The sequence below is a fragment of the Trichechus manatus genome, unplaced genomic scaffold, assembly GCF_000243295.1.
Source record: "Trichechus manatus latirostris isolate Lorelei unplaced genomic scaffold, TriManLat1.0 scaffold00045, whole genome shotgun sequence".
NCBI lineage: Eukaryota > Metazoa > Chordata > Mammalia > Sirenia > Trichechidae > Trichechus > Trichechus manatus.
The window spans coordinates 10231882-10254207 of NW_004443981.1; the positions used below are offsets into that span (position 1 = coordinate 10231882).

At 41.3% G+C, this 22326-nt stretch overlaps 1 protein-coding gene across 3 annotated transcripts in view; it reads right to left on the minus strand.

Annotated features, from left to right (window-relative positions):
- Positions 1-22326, minus strand: part of PPP2R5C (protein phosphatase 2 regulatory subunit B'gamma) — a 172439-nt gene that overhangs the window by 123880 nt on the left and 26233 nt on the right. For all 3 annotated transcript variants that reach the window (XM_023731780.1, XM_023731782.1, XM_023731781.1), the window contains exon 2: positions 10097-10259. The gene's annotated coding sequence lies outside the window, so the exon portion shown is untranslated. The remainder of the gene's footprint in view (positions 1-10096; positions 10260-22326) is intronic.

Genomic DNA, 22326 nt, shown 5'->3' on the forward strand with positions numbered 1-22326 from the left:
CTTCACCGGACTGAGTCCAGTATAGCTAGATGGTGCCCGGCTACCACCGCTGACTGCTCTGACCAGGATCACAACAGAGGGTTCTGGACAGAGCCGGAGAAGGATGTAGAGCATAATTCTAACTCACAAAAAAAAAAAAGAAAAAAAAAGACCAGATTTACTGGCCTAAAGGAGACTGGAGAAACCCCGAGAGTATGGCCCCCAGACACCCTTTTAGCTCAGTGGTAAAGTTACCTTCGAGGTTCACTGATCAGCCTGCGAGTGGACAGCCCAGTAAAACCATGAGAGTAACGAGGTACAGGAGTCCAGTGACAAGGCCCAGAAGGCAGAAGGGGAGTAGGAAGCTGATGATAGGGAACACAAAGTAGAGTAAGGATATTGTTGATGTGTTGTGAGATTGTTAACCATTGTCATAGGGCAACATTTGTAGTAACTGTCAAATGGGAGACTATTTTGTCCTGTAAGCCTTCATCTTAAGTGAGAATAACAGCATAATTAGAAGAGCGCAGTCAATGTCACTTAAATGTGTATGTAAAAAAAATTTTTGAAATGGCGTATCTTTGGCTATGTGTATTTTCACCAAAAAAAAAAAAAAAAAGTTGAGTATTTAGAGGGTAAAATGTTGTGGGGTTGTTAACCAATGTCATAAAACAGCATGTGTGTTACTGTTACATGAGAAACTATCTGTTCTGTAAGCCTTCACCTGAAGTACAATAAAATATTAAAAAAATAAAATAAAATAAAATAAATAAAAATAAAAAATAATTTAAAAAATGAAGACTAACTAGAAGGAATATAAGAGCGAATAAGCACAATATAAAATGCTTTAGAAGAATAGAATATGAAAGAGAAAAAATTAAAATAAAAAAAGAAATGACAAGGAAAGAGAAAACCAGCAAATATAAAAACAGGCAAAAAATATCCAATATTCATATAAGAGCCCCCAAAGAAGAAAACTGAAGCAAGGGAACAGAACAAATTCTAAAACAAAAAAAAAAAAAAAAACTTTCCTGAAAAACAAAACAAAAACCAAACACATTTGGTACTACATATTGAAAGAGCATAGCATGTATGTAGAAAATAAACCCAAAACAATATATTCTGAAATTGCTGCTTTAAAAGCAAAAAATCATTTAGGCATCAAAGTAAAGAGATCAAGTGTAGTATAAGGGAAAGAAAACTGGACTGACATCAGACTTTGACAGTAATGCTTTATTACAAAAGGAAATGGCACATCCTTACGATACTCATGAAAAGAAAATATGAGTCAAGGATTTTCTATCCAGAGTCTTTCAAGTCTGAAGTAGGAATCTGGAGAGCAAGCTTCTGAAGACCAAAACAACTGGAGAAATATAAGCATAAAGACTGGTGGTGAGCATTTAATATATATTTACATGTAGACCTAAGGATCCATAAGGGAAACCACAATGAGATACCACTTCACACCCACTAGGATGACTATTATCACAAAATACTAAGTGTTGGTGAGGATGTGGAAAAACCGGAACCCTCATCCACAGCTGGTAGGAACATGCAGCCGCTATGGAAAATAGCGTGGCAGTTCCTCAAAGAGTTAAACGTAGAAGTACCATAAGATCCAGCAATTCCATTCCTGGGTATATACACCCAAAAGAACTGAAAGCAGCAACACAAACATACACTTGTATACCAGTGTTCATAGCAGCATTATTCACAATAGGCAAAAGACGGAAACAACCCAAGTGTCCATCAAAATAATCCTGAATTTGAATTGAAAGTATCTGTATGAATTCATGACAAGCTATATCCTGGAAACATATGTTTTCTAGTTTGGGTCACTAAAAAGGCCTGCGAACAATGACCAGTCCAATAGTAATGATCATCCTAGTACCCAGACTATGGTCTTGAAATACCATTTCCCACTAAAAGAAACCAGGGCTTCTCAGGGAAATGGCTGATTTCTAAAATTTATATGGAAATGAAAAGAGCCAAGGCAATTACGGAAAAAAAAAAAAAAAAAAAAAAAAAAAACCGAGGGACTTACATTACCAGACATCAAGACCTACTGGGACATAATAGTGTTGTATTGATGCAAGGTTAGACAAATCAATCAACAAAGCAGTGCCTAGAAACAGACCCACATGTTTACAGTCACTTTATTTATGACAAAGATAATACTGCCAACAGGCAAAGGATGATCTTTTCAATAAAATGTGCTATGCCAAATGGACAGCCATATGGGAAAACTGAATCTTGACCTCTAACATCACAGCAGACACAAAAATCAATTCTACATGGATTGTACAGCAAAGTATTAAGAAAAAAAAAGTAGGCTAACATCTTCATTACTTTGTGGAAGGCAAAAATTTATCAAATAGGACGTTAAAAGTACTCTTAAAGTATTTATATCTTTGAGAGTGAAAATTCAAGACACAGAGCAGACAAAACTTACAATTCCTATATCTACAAAGGACTTATATCTGAACTCCTACAAATCTGATTTTAAAAAGATGTAACAATCCAACAGAAAAAAATGGATTCAAAGATTTAAATTGGCATTTCAAAAAGGAATATATCCAAATAGCAAACAAACATATGAAAAGATGCTCAACTTCATTTGTTTTCAATTAACCAGAAATTGAAACCAAAATGAGATACCATTATATACCAAAATGGCTAAAATGAAAGACAAACTATAGTGGAAAAAGGTATTTGAACACACATGTAAACACCAAAGAGTTCAAAGCCAGGATAAATAAAAAACAAATAAAAGAAATTAAGAAATGTCAGACAATCCAATGAAAAATGGCCAATAAACATTTGAAAAGATAAATGACCTCATCATAGAAATGCAAATTAAAACAATAATGAGGCACCACAATGAGATTGTGTGGTACTGGCATAAGGTAGGCATAACAGATCAATGCAAGAGAACTGTTGTTGTTAACTGCTGTTGAGTAAGCCTCTGACTCACAGCAACACCATGTGTTACAAAGCAGAACTGCTCCATAGGATTTTCTTGGCCATAATCTTTACAGAAGCAGTTTGCCAGGCCTTTCTTCTGCAGAGCTGCTGGGTGGGTTTGAACTGCCAACCTTTGGGTTAGCAGCCAGTTGCAAAGCACTTGCGCCACCCAGGCTCCTTTGAAAGAGAATTGAGAGTCCATAAATAAATCCTTACATTTATGGTCAACTGATTTTTGACAAAGGTGCTAAGACAATCCAATAGAGGAAAGGATAGTCTTTGCAACAAATGGTGTTAGGACAGCTAAATATTCACATCCAAAGATGAATTTAGACTCCTACCTCACATTATACACAAAACTTAACCTCAAACAGATCTGACCTAAATATAAGAATTAAAACTACAAAACTTCTGGAAGAAAACATAGGGAAAAAAAAATCTTCATGACCTTGGGTTAGGCAAAAAGTTCTGATACCCATGCCAAAAGCAAGATCCATAAAGGAAACACTTGATAAATTGGATTTCATCAAAATTCAAAACTTTTGTGCTTCAAAAGACACTATTAAGAGAATAAAAAGACATATCAGACTAGGAGAAAATATTTGCAAATCATGTATCTGATAAAGGACTCATATTCAGAATACATAAAAATCTGTTACAATTCAATAACAAGACAAACAACCCAGTTTAAAAATAGGCAAAATATATGACTAGATATTTCATCAAAAAAGACATATACATGGCTAGTAAACACAGGAAAAGATGCTTAATATCACTAGTCACTAGGGAAAATCAAATTAAAACCAAAGTGAGACAGACCGGAACCCTCATACATTGCTGATGGAAATGTAAACTGGTGCAGCCACTCTGGAAAGCAGTTTGGCAGTTTCTTAAAAAGCTAAACATAAACCACAAAACCAGTAATTCCACTCCCAGGTATCTATCTAAGAGAAATAAAATATATGTCTACCCAGACTTCTATGCAAATGTTCGTAACAGCATTATTCACAGTAGTCAAAAACTGGGAACAACCCAAATGTCCATTAACTGGTGAATGGATAAACAAATGTGGTATATCCATATAAGAGATATTGTTCAGCATTAAAAAGAAACAAACTACTGATACACGCTACAACACAGATGAACCTCAAAAACATTATACCAAATGTGCAAGACTACATACTGTAGGACTGCATTTATATGAATATTCAGAAAAGGCAAATCTGGAGACAGTACATCAGTGGAGCCTGGAGCTGGGAACAGGAGACTGACTGCAAACAGACTCAAGGGAACTTCTGGGGGGTGATGGAAATATTCTAAAACTGGACTGTGGTGATGGCTGCACAACCCTATACACGTATTAGAATAAAATTTCCACTTAAAATGCAAGAATTTTATTGTACGTCGATTGTATCTCAATAAAACAAACGAACAAAAAAGACAAATGCACTGCCATTAAGTTGATTCCGACTCACAACTACCCACAGGGTTTCCAAGGCTGTAATCTTTATGGAAGCGCATTGCCACATCTTTCTCCCAAAGAGTGGCTGGTGGGTTCTAACCGCAGACCTTTCAGTTAGCAGTTGAACGCTTTAACCACTGTGCCACCAGGGCTCCTATACCTCAATAATATTGTAAAAAAAAAAAAAAAAAAATCCTGTGACTTGAAAAGTTAAAAAAGAAAAAAGACAGTCAGACAGAAAGAAAGAAAACTATAGACAGAGCTGAAGTTGTACTTTGAGGAATATATGACTTTACATACACTATTAAAAACAAAAACTAAAAATAAGTGAACTCAGAATTCAACATAATAAATAAGGAAAGAATAAAATAACAAAAGAAGCAGCCAAAAGTAGGATAAGCAATTAAGGATAAAAGTGAAAATAAATGATATTGAAAACAAAATACTAGTAGAAAGAATAAATGAACTCCAAGTTGGTTGTTAGAATAGTCCAGTAAAACACATTTTTAAGAAACTTGTAAACTATGAAAAAAAGAGAAGGGTAAAATACATATATTCAAAATAAGAAAGGAGACATAACTATAGATGTAGAAGAGATTAAAAGATTCATTAAAGAATATTATGTACAAGTGAACACATGACCCACTCTAAACTGACCCAGTATAGAAGGAATCTACAGATTTATCATCAAGAAATGCACCAGGTCCAGCTGAGTTCTAAGGCCACCTTTCAACCCCATTTCATGGATTTTTTAAAACACATATATTATTCCACATTTTAGTATTTCTGAAATCAGAGTGCATCTTATAATCACTGCTAGTCTAATGGCAGCGTGAGAGAGTTGAGTAAAAACCACCTTCCGGAAAGTTGGGAACTACCCATATCTTAGATTTGATGAAATCCAGAAGTACAAAAAGGAAGAAAACTACAGACCAGCTTCATGTAGTAAAATATGGAAGCAAAGATTCTAAAGAAAATCAGTAACCTGAATGCAGTGCTGTATAAACATAGTAATGTATGGCAACAAAAGTAAGGTTTATTCCAGTAATGCAGGATTGTTCAAACCCAGAAAACCTATCAACACAGCAGCTACTATAACAACGTCTTAAAGAGAAAAATCATGTGGCATCTGGTAAAACTCAGCAGTGAACAACCAGTCTGCCCCAGCATGGCACCAACCAGCCAGAAAGGGTGCTGTATGGCCCTGCTATGTGGACTATGAAACATCATCCACCTGGTAAAGATGATTCACCAGAAACCAAGAGCCACCTTTGTATCAAATTAGGAAACATAGAAATCATTTGCTAAAATGGAAGAAAACAGGATGCCTGCTATCACCTCTATTATCTATGTTTTCACTGGTCCTAGCTAATGGCATAATAAAATTAACTAGTAAATGTTGATAAAAATATTTGAAGAGAGATGAAACTATTTAATTGCAAATGAAAGGATTATATATGCAGAGGAAACCCTGGTGGTGTAGAGGTTAAGAGCTGCAGCTGTTAATCAAAAGGTCAGCAGTTCGAATCCACCAGGCACTCTTGGAAACCCAGTGGGGCAGTTCTACTCTGTCCTGTAGGGTTGCTATGAGTTGGAATCGATTCAACGGCAACAGGTTTTGGTATGCGTTTTATATATGCAGACTTTAGTAAAAAAATTTACTAAGATTAACAAGACAATTTAGTAAGGTGATGAGACATAAGAAAATACTTAAAAAACAACAGTTTTTCTCTGTATTAACAAGAACCAATTAGAAGCAGAAATGGAAAAAAGTATACCGAGTTACAAAAACTAGATAAAGTACTTAGGAATAAATTTAATTGAAGGGTAAGGACTTATAAGAAAATAATAAAATCTTAGAAAGAGTCATAAAAAAAACCAGAAAAATGGTGGAGACATACCACATTGCTGGATGGGAAAAGGGTATCATAAAAGTGACAATTTTCTCCAAATTAATATATGATAACTTTAATGTGTTCCTGTTGTTGTTAGGTGCTGCTGAGTTGGCTGTGACACATAGTGACCTTATGTATAACAAAATGAAACATTGCCTCCTCCTGCACCAACCTCACAATTGTTTCTATGTTTGAGCCCAGCCACTGTGTCAATCCATCTTATTAAGGGTCTGCCTCTTTTTCACTGACCCTCTACTTGACCAAACATGATGTCCTTTTCTAGTGATGGTCTTTCCAGATGACGTGTCCAAAGCCATCCTCGATTCTAAGGAGCATTCTGGCTGTACTTTCTCCAAGACAGATTTGTTTGTTCTTCTGGAAGTCCATGGTATATTCAATATTCTCTGTCAACACCACAATTCAAATGTGTCACTTCTTTGGTCTTCCTTTTTCACTGTCCAGCTTTCTCATGCATATGAGGTGACTGAAAATACCACGGCTTAGGTCAGGTACACCTCAGTCATCAAAGTGACATCTTTGCTTTTTAACACTTGTTGGGGGAATGGTCTGCCTTTATGCCTCCCATCCAGGTTGCATAAGTAAAGGCCTTGGGCCCAGAACATTCTCTAATAAGGGGCTGGGAATTGGGTCACCTTCTCTCTCCCAGTTTCTTGTCCTTATCAGGAAAGCCTTCCCTTGTTCTGGGAGCACAGTAACTTACTCTATCTCTTGTGTATGTGCAGGCACCATGTGGCACCTGGACAATGCCACTTGTATGTCTGTTCCCTAGTGGGGAAGGAACAGGGTCTCTCATAGGGGTGGGCTGAAGGGGAGACAGGCTTCGCAAGGCCGAACATGAGCGCCCTCATGCAGTCCGCTAGTTCACTACAGCTTGCTAAGTCATCCTTATGTAAGTCCCTGGCTTATAGCCACTATTGTCCACCACCATTATAAAACCTCTGCCCTCCCACTGTGAAGTATGGAGATCTGCTGGGTCCTATGGCCACCTAGAACTTGCCTTGTGTGTAGGTCTCCCTAATAAACTCCTTTGCTGCCACCCTAGCATTGTTTTATCTCCTTCTTTGGTCTCTCGGCGCCCTCCATTTTTGGAGGCAAATTTCACATTACTGGTCCATGTCTGGACAACACTTTAAAGAGGTCTTTTGCAGCAGATTCGCCCAATGCAATCCATTGTTTGATTTCTTGATTGCTGCCTCCATGGGCACTGATTGTTGATCCAAGAAGAATAAAATCTTTGACAACTTCAATTTCTTCACTATTTATCATGATAAATTTTAATGTAATTCCAATCAATTCCTATTATTTCTGAACTGAATATAATTATTTTAACATATATACAGAAACACTAATATTTTAGAATAGCTAAGAAAGAATTACCCAACAAGACCAGTGGGGGCAGCGCCTTGACCAATAGGTAAGCGTGGAGAGGAGCTTACTGACTACGGTCCCTGCCTGCAATCAATACTCTGTATGCATAAAAACAATAATGTGTCCTGTCATGGATTGAATTGTGTTCCCCAAAAATATCTGACAACTTGGCTAGGTCATGATTCCCAGTGTTGTATGACTGGCTACCATTTTGTCATCTGATGTGATTTCCGTATGTGTTGTAAATCATATCACTACGACGTTAATGGATTGTTGGCAGTTATATTGATGAGATCTACAGGATTAGATAGTGTCTTAAGCCAATCTCTTTTGAAATATAAAAGAAAGAAGTGAGAAGAGAGACATGGCGACCTCATACCGCCAAGAAGCAAGAGCCAGGAGAGTGGTGCGTCCTTTGGAGCTGGGGTCCCTGCACTGAGAAGCTCCTCATCCAGGAGAAGACTGATGACAAGAACCTTCCTCCAGAGCCGACAGAGAGGCGGCCTTCCCCTAGAGCTGATGCCCTGAATTTGGACTTGTAGCCTGTTGGACTGTGAGAGAATAAACTTCTCTTTGTTAAAGCCATCCACTTGTGGTATTTCTGTTATGGCAGCACTAGATGACTAAGACATGTCCCAAAGCTAGTTGCCCTAAAATTTTCCTGGCTATGTGCATTTATCACTTATAATTTATCCTTCTGGGGAACAGTGAAAATTTATGTGTCTGTAGTCAACTGCATGTCATTCTTACTAGATATAATGAGGAAAAGAGGAACTTGGAGGTTGAGAATAGCAAGCAGAGGTAGAAAAGATAGCTTGGAGGAAGAGGTTTGTGCAGTAACTCCTTGAAAGAGATAAAGGAAGATGGGGAAGTACACTTGGGCCTAGACCTGTATTTGCACTTGCTCTGCAATGTGCATGAAAGGTGCAGGGGGCACATGCCTTCCATGCAGTTATCAAGGCAAGAGCCAAGCTCCAGCTGTGACTCGGTACTGGGGACACGGCTTGGAAAATAAAGGTTCAATAATAGTTATGCCAAGCCTTTTCCATCCCAGACATCCCTATTACTCTGACTCTGGGATTCCCGAGGGTACTGGAAGGAGTAGTCACGTGCATTTACTCATTTACTCCTTTACTGACTGTCTCCCACCATCAGGATGTTAGTTCCATGGGGACAGGGTTTTGTTTTGTTTAATGCTGTGCCCCTAATACCCAGAACAGGTCCTGTTTTAGTAGGTGCTCAAAAACTATTTGTTAAATGAATGCAGAGCATCAGAAAAGTATGGACTATTTGGGAGGGGGAAGACTCAAGAAGAAATGACTTAGTATGCATATTATCTACCACAAACCTAAACCACATATAAGCCAAACACAAGCACTGTAAAATAGTGAGAAGAGAGCCTGGATTTTTAGCAAGCGAGGGGCAAGAATTCTATCTACCCACCCATCCATCCTCCCATCATCTACCTTCCCTCCATCCCGCCCTCTGGCACATTTGTATCAAGTTCTGTTACATGCCAAATAGTGAGGAAGACAATAGGAATACAGCTGTAAGGAAGACAAACTTCTGGCTCTCATGAGTTCATACTCGACGAAAACTAATTGTAAAAGACCTATCCTTAGGAATTTAAGGTACGAAAAATGTTTGGGGTTTTCTTTATTGCACATACTAGTCTTATATTTTGGTAAATATAAAGGTTTTCAGAGGCTCACATTCACTTTAGGGCCCTTATCCTATTTTCCTTGGAAAAATTTTAAGTATCTCACATCAAAATCTCCCATAGGAAGACTTTCAGGGACCACACACCCTCACCTGGAAAGGGGTGATTGTGCCCGAGTAAAGTACAGAGCACTTTTCCTGACTAATCTCAGAGAAGGCCACTGAGTGAAGGCAGTACCCAATCACTCACAAAGGAGAAAGTCCCTGAAGTACTATAGTTACAATCCTTATTTCTCTGATATCAGGAAAATGAAGAGGTTCCACTATAACTTTTACAATTATTTTATCTGTTGTAACTCCTTTCTGAATTGCTAGAGTTTGAAAACAAATGAAAAAGAATTATTTTTTAAAAAACTGACTAGTTTTAATTACAATTAATATGAAAAGATTTTAAGACTTTCCTCTGTGTGTGTGTGTGTTTTTTTAGTGTATTATACCTATAATACATTAGTGGATTAGATTTTTATCTTAAATAGCTCTGAAATTTAAATTACTAGTTAAATAAATAAATTAATGGCATTCAATCTAAATAAACTCGCTAAAAAAGATACAAAACATATACACAAAGTATTAACACAGAAAATGTACAAGAAATGCAATGCTAGACAACTATCAAAACATTCTCCTTTCCCCCCACCCACCCAAATAGCCGAAATTTAACTTTTAAAAGACAAATAATGCAAATTACCTTTTAAAGATGGAAGTTTTTGAAGTTCTCTATTATTGCTGGTGTTAAACCTTGTGGAGTTCTGCCGTTTGTCTTTCTTCACTATGGGCTGAGGGACGGATACTTTTATTTTATTAGATGTTGCAGACTGGATAGCAACAAGGCTGTTTTTCCTGCTGGCAATCTGTTTCCAAAATAAAAAGAATTAAAATACAGAAAACACTATACACAAGTTTAACTCTGGGACAGTCTCCTCCCATGCCACTGTAAAATATGTAATTTCTTATAGTTGCTGGAGTTTGAGGCTCATATCCCATCACTCGCAATGCTAGACTTTAAGAGATTCACAGATATACCCAATTTTTCATATCTTCCTTCAAACTTCTGATTTCTAATTATTCAACCGATAGGCCTGGCGACCTACTTCCATAAAGGTCACAGTCAAGAAAACTCTGTGGAGCTCAGTTCTGCTCTGGAACACACGGTGTCACTATGAGTTGAGGCCAGCTTGACAGCAACTGACAACAACAGGCTAATATGGCTGGCTGAACAGTGGTCCCCAAGGATGACCACGTCCCAGTCCTTGGAATCTGTGAATGTGTTACCTTACTTGGCAAAAGGCACTTTGTAGATGTGATTAACTTAAGGAACGTGAGATGGGGAGATTATCCTCAATTTTTCATGGTAGGCCCTGTATAGTCACAAGGGTCCTTCTAAGAGGGTGGCAGGAGGGTCAGACAAGAGAAGACAACGAGAAGATGGAAGCAGAGAGATGTGAAGATGCTACACTGCTGGCTCTGAAGATAGAAGGGGCCTGTAGCCAAGAATGCAGGTGGCCTCTAGAAGCCAGAAAGGGCAAGGACATGGATTCTCCCCTAGAGTCTCCAGAGAGAGCGTGGCTCTGATGACTCCTTGATTTCGATCCAGTGAAGCCTATTTTAGATTTCTGACCTCCAGAATGCCAAGATACTAAGTCTGTGTTGTTTTAAGCCACTAGGTTTATGGTAGTTTGTACAGCAACCATAGGAAACTAATACAGTTGAATACCTCAAAAATGATAGGTTTTCCCTGTGAGCTAACCACTAAGCCCCTTAAAATCAGTAAATGTATGAAAGCATTTTCCCCTTGAATAGTCTCTTCAATAAATGGTGCTGAGACAACTGGATCTCCACATGCAAAAGAATGAAGCCGGGCCCATACCTCACACCATATACGAAAATGAACAATGATCTAAACTTAAAAGCTACGATCATAAAACTCTCAGAACAAAACATAGGGGTAATGCTTTGGGACCTAGTTTTTGACAATGGACTTAGATATGACACTAAAGTATAAAAGCCACAAAGGACAAAACAGATAAACTGGACGTCTTCAAAATTGAAAACTTTGGGGTATCAACGGACTTCATCTAAAAGTAAAGAGACAACTTACAGACTAGGAGAAAATTTTGGGAATCATAATATACAAATATATAAACAACCCTATAACTTAACAACAAAAAGAAAAACAACCCAATCAAAAAACGGGTAAAGAATGTGGACAGACACAGTCCATCAAAGAAAATATACAAACGACTCACAAGCATGTAAAAAGACGCTCAATGTCATTAGTCATCAGGGAAAGTCAAATCGAAACCACACTGAGACACTACTTCACCCACACTAGGATGGTTATTATCAGAAAAATGGAAAACAGTGAATGTCGGTGAGGATGTGGGGAAACTGGAATCTTCATCCATTGTTGGCGAGATTGTAAAATGGTACCGCCGCTGTGGAGCATAGTTTGGCGGTTTCTTCGAAAGTTAAACGTAGAATTACTATACCAAAAACCAAACCAAACTCACTGCCCTCAAGTCGATTCCAACTCACAGCAAACCTACAGGACAAAGTAGAACTGCCCCCACAGGGTTTTCAAAGCTGTAAATCTTTATGGAAGCAGACTGCCACATCTCCCATGGAGAAAGATGGTTTTGAACCACTGATCTTCTGGTTAGCAGCCAAGCACTTTAACCACTGTGCCACTGGGGCTCCTTAAAATTACCGTAAGACCCCAAAAATTCTACTCTTGGGTATATACCCCAAAGAAATGAAAGCAGGAACATAAATGTACCATGTTCACTGCAGCACTATTCACAATAGTCAAAAGGTGGAAACAACCTAAGTGTCCATCAACAGATGAATGGATAAACAGAATGTGGTACAGTACAACTCGCAAAAGCCAGAAACTGTGTAAGGTGGAAACCTGTCAGAGAAGGAAAACTCAGATATTTTCCACTAAAACGAGTGATAGAAAGTAGTAAGACTGCACTCTGTCAAAGGTGGAAAACTTGTGAGACCCCGAAAAACAAGGCAGTCAAGTGCCGGCTCTCACAGGTTTCACTGTATATACATACAATGGAATATTCTTGGCTCTAAAGAGAAATAACATCCTGATACATGCCACCACATGGCTGAACCCTGAAAACATTACGCTGAGTAAAGTACGTCAGACACAAAAGAACAAATACTGCATGATCCAACTTCTATGAAATATCTACAACAGGCAAGTGTGTAGAGAACAAAGCTTACTAGTGGTTATCAGGGGTGAGAGGGAGGGTGAAATGGGGAGTTACTGCTTAAGGAGCACTACGTTTTTGTTAAGGATGGTGAAAAAAACTGAAAATGTATAACGGTGAAGGTTACACAACATGGTGAACGTAATTAATGTTACTGAGTTGTACACGCAAAAGACGTTGACATGGCAAACGTTTTGTTATACAGCGAAACCTGTGACGGCTGGAATTCGACGGGACGGCCTTGTTTTTCCAGGTCTCGCAAGTTTTCCGCTTTTGACAGGGTGCAGTCTTACCACTTTTCTGTCGCTTGCTTTAGTGGCAAATATTTGAGTTTTCCATCTCTGACGGGTTTCCGACTTACACAGTCCTGGTTTTCACAGGTTTTACTGTATATCTTTTTACCACAATGAAAAAATGAAAGCAGCACTTTCCCCTCACCCATTGCCGTCGAGTCCATTCCGACTCACAGTGACATTATAAGGACTGAGTAGGGCTGCCCCACAGAATTTCCAAGAATCGACTTGACGGCAACGGGGTACTTTCCCCTTAAGCCTCAAGAAATGCTCTGCTTTCTAGGCATCTTTGTCCTCGCCGTCATCTAGAATGCGCACCCCCAGGCCACACAGCAGCACCAGCACAGTGAGGATGGCTGCCCGACGGTCCGTGCAGCAGCAGCGGAGGGTCCCCTGTCACCCATACAGGTCTAAGCGGATGAGCTGTAAAGGGACCCCTGTGGAGCCGAGATGTGCCCGGGGCCCCCAGTGCGAGGGTTCTCGGGACAGCTCCCTGCAGGCATGCGACTTTGGCATTCAGACCCACGTGCCGCCGCCCAGCAGTGACACTGACAGCTGCAGTGCTAAGTGTCGATGGTCAAGATTCTTTATGCAACTTATGCACCGCCCCCCACCCAGCCCCTCCAGTCTGCCCATGAGGAGCTCGCATCCTCACATGTGCTCTTTTAAAACGGTTATCAAACTCCATCCTAGAAACACAGACCCACTAAGTCACGGAGAGTAAAAACACCAACTCGAGCCTCAATCTCATTTGCTCTCACCCTTTGTTATGGGTTGAATCATGTCCCCCAAAAATGTGTGTCGGCTTGGCTAGGCCATGGATCCCAGTGTTGTGTGGCTGTCCTCCATTTTGTGATCTGATGTATTTATCCTATGTGTTGTAAATCCTAACCTCTATGGTGTTAATAAGGCAGGATTAGAGGCAGTTATGTTGGTGAGATGGGACACAATCTGCAGGACTGGGTTGTGTTTAGAGTCAGTCTCTTTTGAGAAACGGGAGAAGCAAGCAGAGAGGAGAGGGATCTCATGTCACCAGGAAAGAGGCACTGAGAGCAGAGCACATCCTTTGGGCCCAGGGTTCCTGCACTGAGAAGTTCCTAGACCAGGCGAAGGTTGATAGCATGGACCTTCTCCCAGAGCTGATGAAGGGAGAGGGCCTTCCCCTGCGGCTGGCGCCCTGAGTTTGGACTTCTAGCCTCCCAGACTGTGAGAGAATGGATTTCTGTTTGCTGAAGCCACCCACTTGTGGTATTTCTGTTACAGCAGTACTAGATAACTAAGACACTCTTAAATGAATTTTTTTTACCGAGAAATAAAGAGTTGCTTTGTTTTTTAATAAAGTGCTTAAGAATGCTTGGAAATAGTTTTCCAAGATGAGAGACTATCCTGAACAGTAGCCCGAATTCTGAACCCAGGGTGAGGGGTTAGCCACAGGTCCTCTTTCCTCCCACAGTATGCAGCTTCTTCCTCAAAATGTCCTTTCTTAGGGTTTGACTCTGACATATGTCATTCTTTCCACCTGACTGTGAAGGCACGGGCCGTTCTTCCTTAAAATTCTATCCTTAACTCACCTCATCCATGGAATCCTCCAAATGAAAGCTTTTCTACTCAGCTTCTTCTAAATACCCCCAGAAAACCCCAGTACAGCTATTCCCCACTTTTTGAAAGTTTGCTTTACGTCACTTTGGTTTTACAGAAGACCTACATCAGTACTTGTTTTTGCTAACCGAACGGAATCGGAAGAGGATTTTCCCTTTTAAAACGAAAAAAGGCAAAAAGCGCATTCAGTGTTTGTTTTGCAATGAGCCCTTAAAGAAGCAGTGCATACCCCAAGCAGTGAGAACGGCGTTGCCAAGCTCCTTCCTGGATACTACACTCAGCACCTCAGCATCAAGCTGCCACGGCTCTGAACTGTGTCTATAAGCATCTGCGCTTTATCTCAATTTATTTTGTGCATCCGTTAGCAAGACGCGTCCTAACGTGTCAGAAAAGCCTAAGAGGGCGCTAAGGGTTTTTTTTGTTATCTGGTATGATCTGGTAGGTTATTTTCTGGGTCTGGGAACACTCAACACTTTTTCCCATATAAAGGTACTTGCGTCTTCACTTTATGCCACTTCTGCTTATGAAAGATTTCATAGGAATGCTCTACTTTGGGACAGTGGGGAGAACCCGTATTTATTCTAGGTCACAAATAGCTACTCCGAGCAACTGTACCTGTTTTAAACCTTAAATTACATACACATTGTGCTCTAGTAGATTAAAACGTATCTTCTTTCGATTTTTCCATAATGCTGAATCCAGCGCTACATAATGACCTTGATAAACAATCAGGTCTAAAGATTAACAAAAACAGCTGCACCGCTGCCTTCCGCCCCAACAGGGAAATAAACTGTGCATCTTATGTAACAAAGCTCACGGGAGCAGGATTTGGCGATTGGGCTAATTCTTAACACAGAATCAAACCCACAGCTATTCACAGCCCACTGCAGGGAAACAGGGTGAGGTAAAGTTTCTAATGCCTGAGCAAATATCATCCCTCAGACCTGCTGACTACGAGCCACAGCATCTCCTTCACTCCTGCCTCACTTACAGCATCCTCCTCTGAGCAGGCAGAGTGAATTTCTGAAAAAGAGAGTCTGGTCCCATCATCTATGCTAACACAGGTCAACGCTGGGCCCATTTCCCCATGCTAACACAGGTCACTGCTGGTTCCTTCACCCACACTAACACAGGTCAGTGATTGTCCCATCACACCACGCTAACACAGGTCAGTGCTGGTCCCATCGCCCCACACGAACACAGGTCAACGCTGGTCCCATTGCTCCATGCTAACAGAGGTCACTGATTTCCCAGTTTTCATACACCAACAACCCTTTAGCTTAATCGCAGGTCTACAGAGCCCTGAGTACTTTGGTTACAAAGTTCCTCTCAGGTCTCGATCCACATCACACGCCTTCTCTGCCTTCTCCCACTCCTCCCACCTGGGCCTTGCCTGACATGGCTGCTACTGCCCCTTGCTGTCACACCCTGTGCTCAACCCCCTCTTTGTTCAGATCTCAGGGTGGTTCATGCTTTTCTAACGAAGCCATCACTGAACTCCCCAAGGCAGCTCTTGCCATGGGCCTCACAGCCCACAGCTTCCTTCCGTAACCCTGTCGTAGTGTGACTTCACATCCATCTCTGACTGTGAGACTGGAGTCCTCCCTGACTAGGACTGTCAGCGCCTGTATGCTTTGGACACACCTCTGTCCAGTCCTGTGGAGAGGAACACAGTGCTGATTAAGTGATGACAAAGGCCTCTGAGAGGGCCAGGGACGCCTTCTTTGAGGAACAGTGGTAAGACCTGAAGGAAGAGAAGGTAAAAGTGTGTGTGTGTAGGGGAGGGGAGGGAGAAGTGGTTTACAGGCAGATGCCACTGAGCGCTTGAGAACTCAGCAGGAACAGCCCACAGAGCAGAGCAAGAAAGGCAGTAAGAAGGCCGGAGGAGCCGAGGGTACCCACCAGAGCAGCAGGTGGAGCCGGCTGGCCCAGGTTAAGAATTCTGGGCAATCTCAAGGGCAACAGAAAGGCAAGCAAAGAGGTTTAATCAGGGCAATGACACGAACAGAGCTTCCTTTTCAAAGGATGACTCAAGCTCCGGAGTGGACTACATATTGCAGGGGGATGATAATGAAAGCAAAGTGATCAATAAGGAGGCTTTTCTAGGAAAAAGATGGGAGTTTCTGGGTGGTGCAATGGTTAATGCACTCGTCTGCTGACTGAAAGGTTGGAGATGCCTTGGAAGAAGGACCTGGCAATGTACGTCCAAAAAATCAGCCATTGAGAACCTTATGGAGCCCATGAACAAATGCCTCCTTTGTTATGAGACCAGGAGAACTGGATGCTGGACAGCTACCATTACTGAACATTTTGATCAAAGATTCCACAGAAGAATCCTGATCAAAAGGGGGAAAATACAGAATAGAATTTCACATTCTCATGGACTCCAGACTTTCTGAAGCCATGGAGGCTAGACGAACTGCTGAAACTACTGCCCAGGGATAATCTTTAAACCTTAAACCAAAAATATCCCCTGAAGTTATCTTAAAACCAAACAATAGTTTAGCTTAACTAGTAAAAAAAGTCTGCCTTGAGCATTATGCTTTTTTAAGGATTATATGAGATCAAGTTGACCATAGCAACTCAAAAGATTAGACAGGAACCTTAGGGGGCAGTGAGTTTATGTTAATGAGGGAGGAAAAGCTCAGAGAAGGAGGGTGAGAATGGTTGCACAACTTGAAGAACGTGATCAGTGTCACTGAATTGTCCGTGTAGAAACTGTTGAATTGGTGTATGTTTTGCTGTGAATATTCTCAACAACAACAAAATAATTAAAAAAAAAAAAAAGCCTATGGAGCACAGTTCTACTCTGACACTCAAGGAGTTGTCATGAGTTGGAGTCAACGCAATGGCAACTGTTTTTTTTTAGACAAAGATAAAAACGTCAGCATGGACAAGGGCAGAGGCAGGTAAATTTGAAAAACTGGACAGAGTCAGAAACATCTCAGGGTAAAAGCAAGAGGGTGGATGACAGACTGGGTATGTGGGGTGAGGGAGGAGAGGGAGTCAGTAAGAACGCTCAGCCTTCTGGCTTTCGCAGTTGGGTGGATGGTTAGGCATACCACCGAGACGGGAAAGGAAAATGGGGGAGAAGTAAGTTCCACCGTGAATATGCTGAGTGTGAGGTACGTAGGTGGCGATTCCAGCACATACAAGATGACCTCCTCTCTCCACTTCTTCCATAAGCGATTACATTTTATTCCCTTTATTACACTAATCGACAGCTGAAATGCTCTTTCTCGTTTAACTTCTTGGTTACTGTCTCTCCCACTCTGCCCATGAGACAGTGGCCTCCCCATGCCTGGAGGAGTGCCTGCTTGTCACACGGCAGCCACTCAGGAAATCCTGTCGGAACGGAAGGACATCTGTGCTGGAAACGTGCATTTGGAGGTCGCTGGCATCTGACACTTACTGAAGCCACAGGATGGGTAAGCCCTGCTGGCAGAGGGATGAGAACAGGAGAGCGACCAGGAAAAAACAAAGAACAGAGGGGCTGAGGGAAAGAGCCCATGAAGACGAGGACAAGCGGGGTGTGGTATCACTGAAGCGAACCAACAAAGTCTTTGTCCAAGTGCCACTGAGAAGACAGGGGTCTTGCAGATTCCGGACACGGAGTCAGGGTGCTGAGTGAGGAGTTTTGTGGAGCTGTGGAAGAGATGGCGACTGGAGGCGGCTGGAGCCAAAGAACAGCAGGGAGAAAGGAAGCGCAGACCAAGAGCATCAACAACTTGAGAAATGTGGCTGGGAAGAACAGAAGGGAGTTTGGGCACTGGAGGAAGAAGCAGGGCCAGAGGAGAGCCTCTGTCTTTAAGATGGGACAGGTCTGAATTTGCTTGAACGCTGACAGGACGGATGTGCAGAGAGGGAGATATGGTTGAGAGAATAACTGGGCAAGGAGCTGGGGTTTGGAGCCTGGGGTCTGCACTGAGAGCAAAACAGCAGAAGAAAAGGAGAGGTCTGACAGACACAGTAAATTTGTTAATCTGAGGCTTAAACTGCAGTGATTATCTGGTGGCTTCTTGTGTGTGGGGTGTGTGTGTGGGGTGTGTGTGTGTGTGTGTGTGGGTGTGTGTGTGTGTGGTGTGTGTGTGGGTGTGTGCGTGTGAAACAGAATGAGGTCATCCTCTAAGAATCAATCTTCACGGGGGATGAAAGAAGGGTCGAGGTTCGAGGAGAGTGAGGAAGGTCTGAAGGTCACAGAGCAGAGTGGAAAAGCAACATGCCTGGAGAAAGAGCAGTGATGAACCTCTCCTGAACTCCAAACATCGCTGTCCCAAAGGATACTGACCTACTAGTTGGAACCCACCCAGAGGCTCTCGGAAGACAGGCCTGATGATCTGCTTCCTATGGGTCACAGGCTTGAAAACCCTATGGAGCATGGTTCTACTCTGCACAGATGGAGTCACCATGAGTTGGAGTCGACTGGACAACAACTGACAACAACCTGGCCCAGACAAAGTCCTTCCCTCCCATGTGGCCTGTCTACTCCACAGATATTTACTGAGTCCTCATTCTGCTAGGCACCGTGAGTGTCACGGACACGGCTCCTGCCTTGTGGGGCTTACGACCTAGCAGCATACGCTTGGGAGCAGCTAATACATAATTCGCCTGTAACCCTCCGAGTCCTCCTACAAAGCTTTAGCATCATTATTTTACAGGCGAGGAACCGGAGCTCAGTGACTCACCTGGGCTCAGGCAGTGGGTGGTAGAGCCAAAACCTGAACTCCGCCTTGGACGTGGGATCCAGGGTTGATGCCACCATCTACCTCAACCCCTCCTCCCTTACACCCACACTCGAGCGACTCTACTCTCCGACGTCTTTCAAATTTCTCCTCTTCTGTAATTTTATCAGGAAGACATCAAACTAATACCCCCTATGTGCCAGATACTATATGTGATACACTGCTTAAGAGGTATTTCTGCCTTCAAAAAAAAGTCCAACCTGAATCTGGTCAAGCCGTGAGATCCAGCTACCAGTTTAAAGGAAATACAAGGGAAAGAGGAACACATTAGCAACCCACAGGATGCAGTCTGCAAAATACAGACTATGGGGAAATGACATCAGGGCTTCTCAACCTTGGCGCTACTGACATGTGGGTTCAGGTGCTTCTTTGTTGTGGGGGCTGTCTCCTACAACATAGGGTGTTTGCTGGCATCCCTGGCCTCTACCCACAACCAGAAAAGTCTCCAGACATCGTCTAGTGTCTCCTGGGGGCAAAATTATCATTGGTTGAGAATCACATCCTTCAAATGAACATCAACAACCAGATTTCTTTAATAACTAAACTGCAAAAAGAAAAAGAGAGAAGAAGCCTATAAGATTAATGGAAATTAAGGACAGATAATAACCAATGTAAGTACCTTATTTAGATCTAGACTCCAACAAACCAACTTTAAAAAAATTTGGTGGGGTGATTTGAACACATACTGAATATATATGGATAGTAAAGAATTACTGTTACATTTTTTAGGTGTGACAACAGTGTTTTGGTTCCATTTAAAAAGAGTCTTTATTGAAGGATACTACATATTGAGATTTATGAATAAAATATGATGACTTATCTATGTGAGGAGAGGGACGTGTGTGTGTGTTGGTGTGGCAAGGGGCAGTTAGATAAAACAAGACTGGCCGTATGCCGATAACTGTCGAAGTTGTGACGGGGGCATGGAGGTTCGTCATACTATTCCTTCAACTTCTATGTAAAAATAATCCATAATAAAAAGATTTTATAAAGAGAATTATGACAGAATATAATTGAACAACAGTATGGCAACAAACTGGATAACCCAGATGAAATGGAAAAGTTCTTATAGGCACACAACCTAACCAAAATGACTCAAGAGGAAACAAAGTCTCAACAGACCCACAACAAGTGAAGGGATTGAATCAGTGATCAAAAACCTCCCAACAAAAAAACAGTCCTGGACCAGATGGCTTCCCTGGGGAATTCTACCAAACTTTTACAGAAGGATTGACACCAATACTGTTTAAACTCTTACAAAAGATAGAGAAGGAAGGAATACTCTCTAATTCATTCTATTAAGCAAACATAACTCTGATATCCAAACCAAACACATACCACAAAAAAAAAAAAAAAAAAGAGAAAACTACAGGCTAATATCTCTGATGAATACAGATGCAAAAACCCTTAAAACAAAATACTAGCAAACAGAATACAACAGTACAATAAAAGAATCATACACCATGACCAAGTGGGATTTATTCCAAGAATGCAGGGTTGGTTCAATATTAGAAAATCAATGGAATCCACCACAGCAACTGAACAAAAGAAAAGAACCACATGATAATCTCTATGAATGCAGAAAAAGCATTTGATAATATCCAACACCCTTTCTTAATAAAAACCCTAAAGAAGCTCACGGAAGCAGCAGTCAGGAAATCAAATAATGTATTGCATTGGGCATATCTGCTGCAAAAGACCTCTTTAAAGTAGTAAAAAGCAAAGATGTCAGTTTGAGAACTAAGGTGTGCCTGACCCAAGCCACAGTGTTATCAATCGCCTCATATGCATGCAAAAACTGGACAATGAATAAGGAAGACCGAAGAATTGATGCCTTTGAATTATGGTGTTGGCAAAGAACATTGAATATACCACGAACTGCTAGAAGAACCAACAAGTCTGTCTTGGAAGAAATACAGCCAAGAGTGCTCCTTGGAAGTGAGGATGGTGAAATTCATCTTATGTCCTTTGGACATATTATCAACAGGGACCAGTCCCTGGAGAAGGACATCATGCTTGGTAAAGTAGAGGGTCAGCAAAAAAGAGGAAGATCCTCAACAAGATGGATTGAGACAGTGGTTGCAACAATGGGCTCAAACATAGCAACGATTGTGAGGATGGTGCAGGACCAGGCAGTGTTTCATTCTGTTGTACACGGGGTCGCTACAAGTCAGAACTGACTCGACAGCACCCAACAACAACAAAAATCCCAAAGAGTCCACAAGGTAACTTCTAGAGCTAGCAAAGTTGCAGGATACTAGGTCAACAAACAAAAATCAGTGGGGTTTCTATACATCAGCAGTGAGAAATCTCAAAGGAAAATTAGGGAAACAATTTCATTCACAATAGCACCTAAGAGAATAAAATTGTTGTTGTTAGGTGCCGTTGAGATCGCTGCGACTCATAGCGACCCTATGTACAATGGAACGAAACACTGCCCAGTCCTGTGCCATCCTCACAATTGTTGCTATGCTTGAGATCATCATTGCAGCCACTGTGTCAACCCATCTCATGGAGGGACTTCCTCTGTTTCATTGACCCACTACCTTACCAAGCGTGATGTCCATCTCTAGGGACTGGTCACTCCTGATAACATGTCCAAAGTGAGTGAGACGAAGTCTCACAAGTCTCGCTTCCAAGGAGCACTCTGGCTGTATTTCTTCCAAGACAGACTTGTTCATTCCTCTGACAGTCCACGGTATATTCAATAGCCATCGCCAACACCATCATTCAAAGGCATTAATTCTTTTTTGGTCTTCCTCATTCATTGTCCAGCTTTTGCATACATGAGGCAACTGAAAATATCATGGCTCAGGTCCTCAAAGTGACATCTTCGCTTTTCAACACTTTGAAGAGGTCTTTTGCAGCAGATTTGTCCAGCGCAATACGTCGTTTGATTTTTTGACTGCTACTTCCATGGGCGTTGATTATGGATCCAAGTAAAATGAAATCCTTGACAACTTCAATATTTTCTCTGTTTATCATGATGTTGCTTATTGGTCCAGTTGTAGGATTTTTGTTTTATGTTGAGGTGTAATCCATACTGAAGGCTGTAGTATTTGA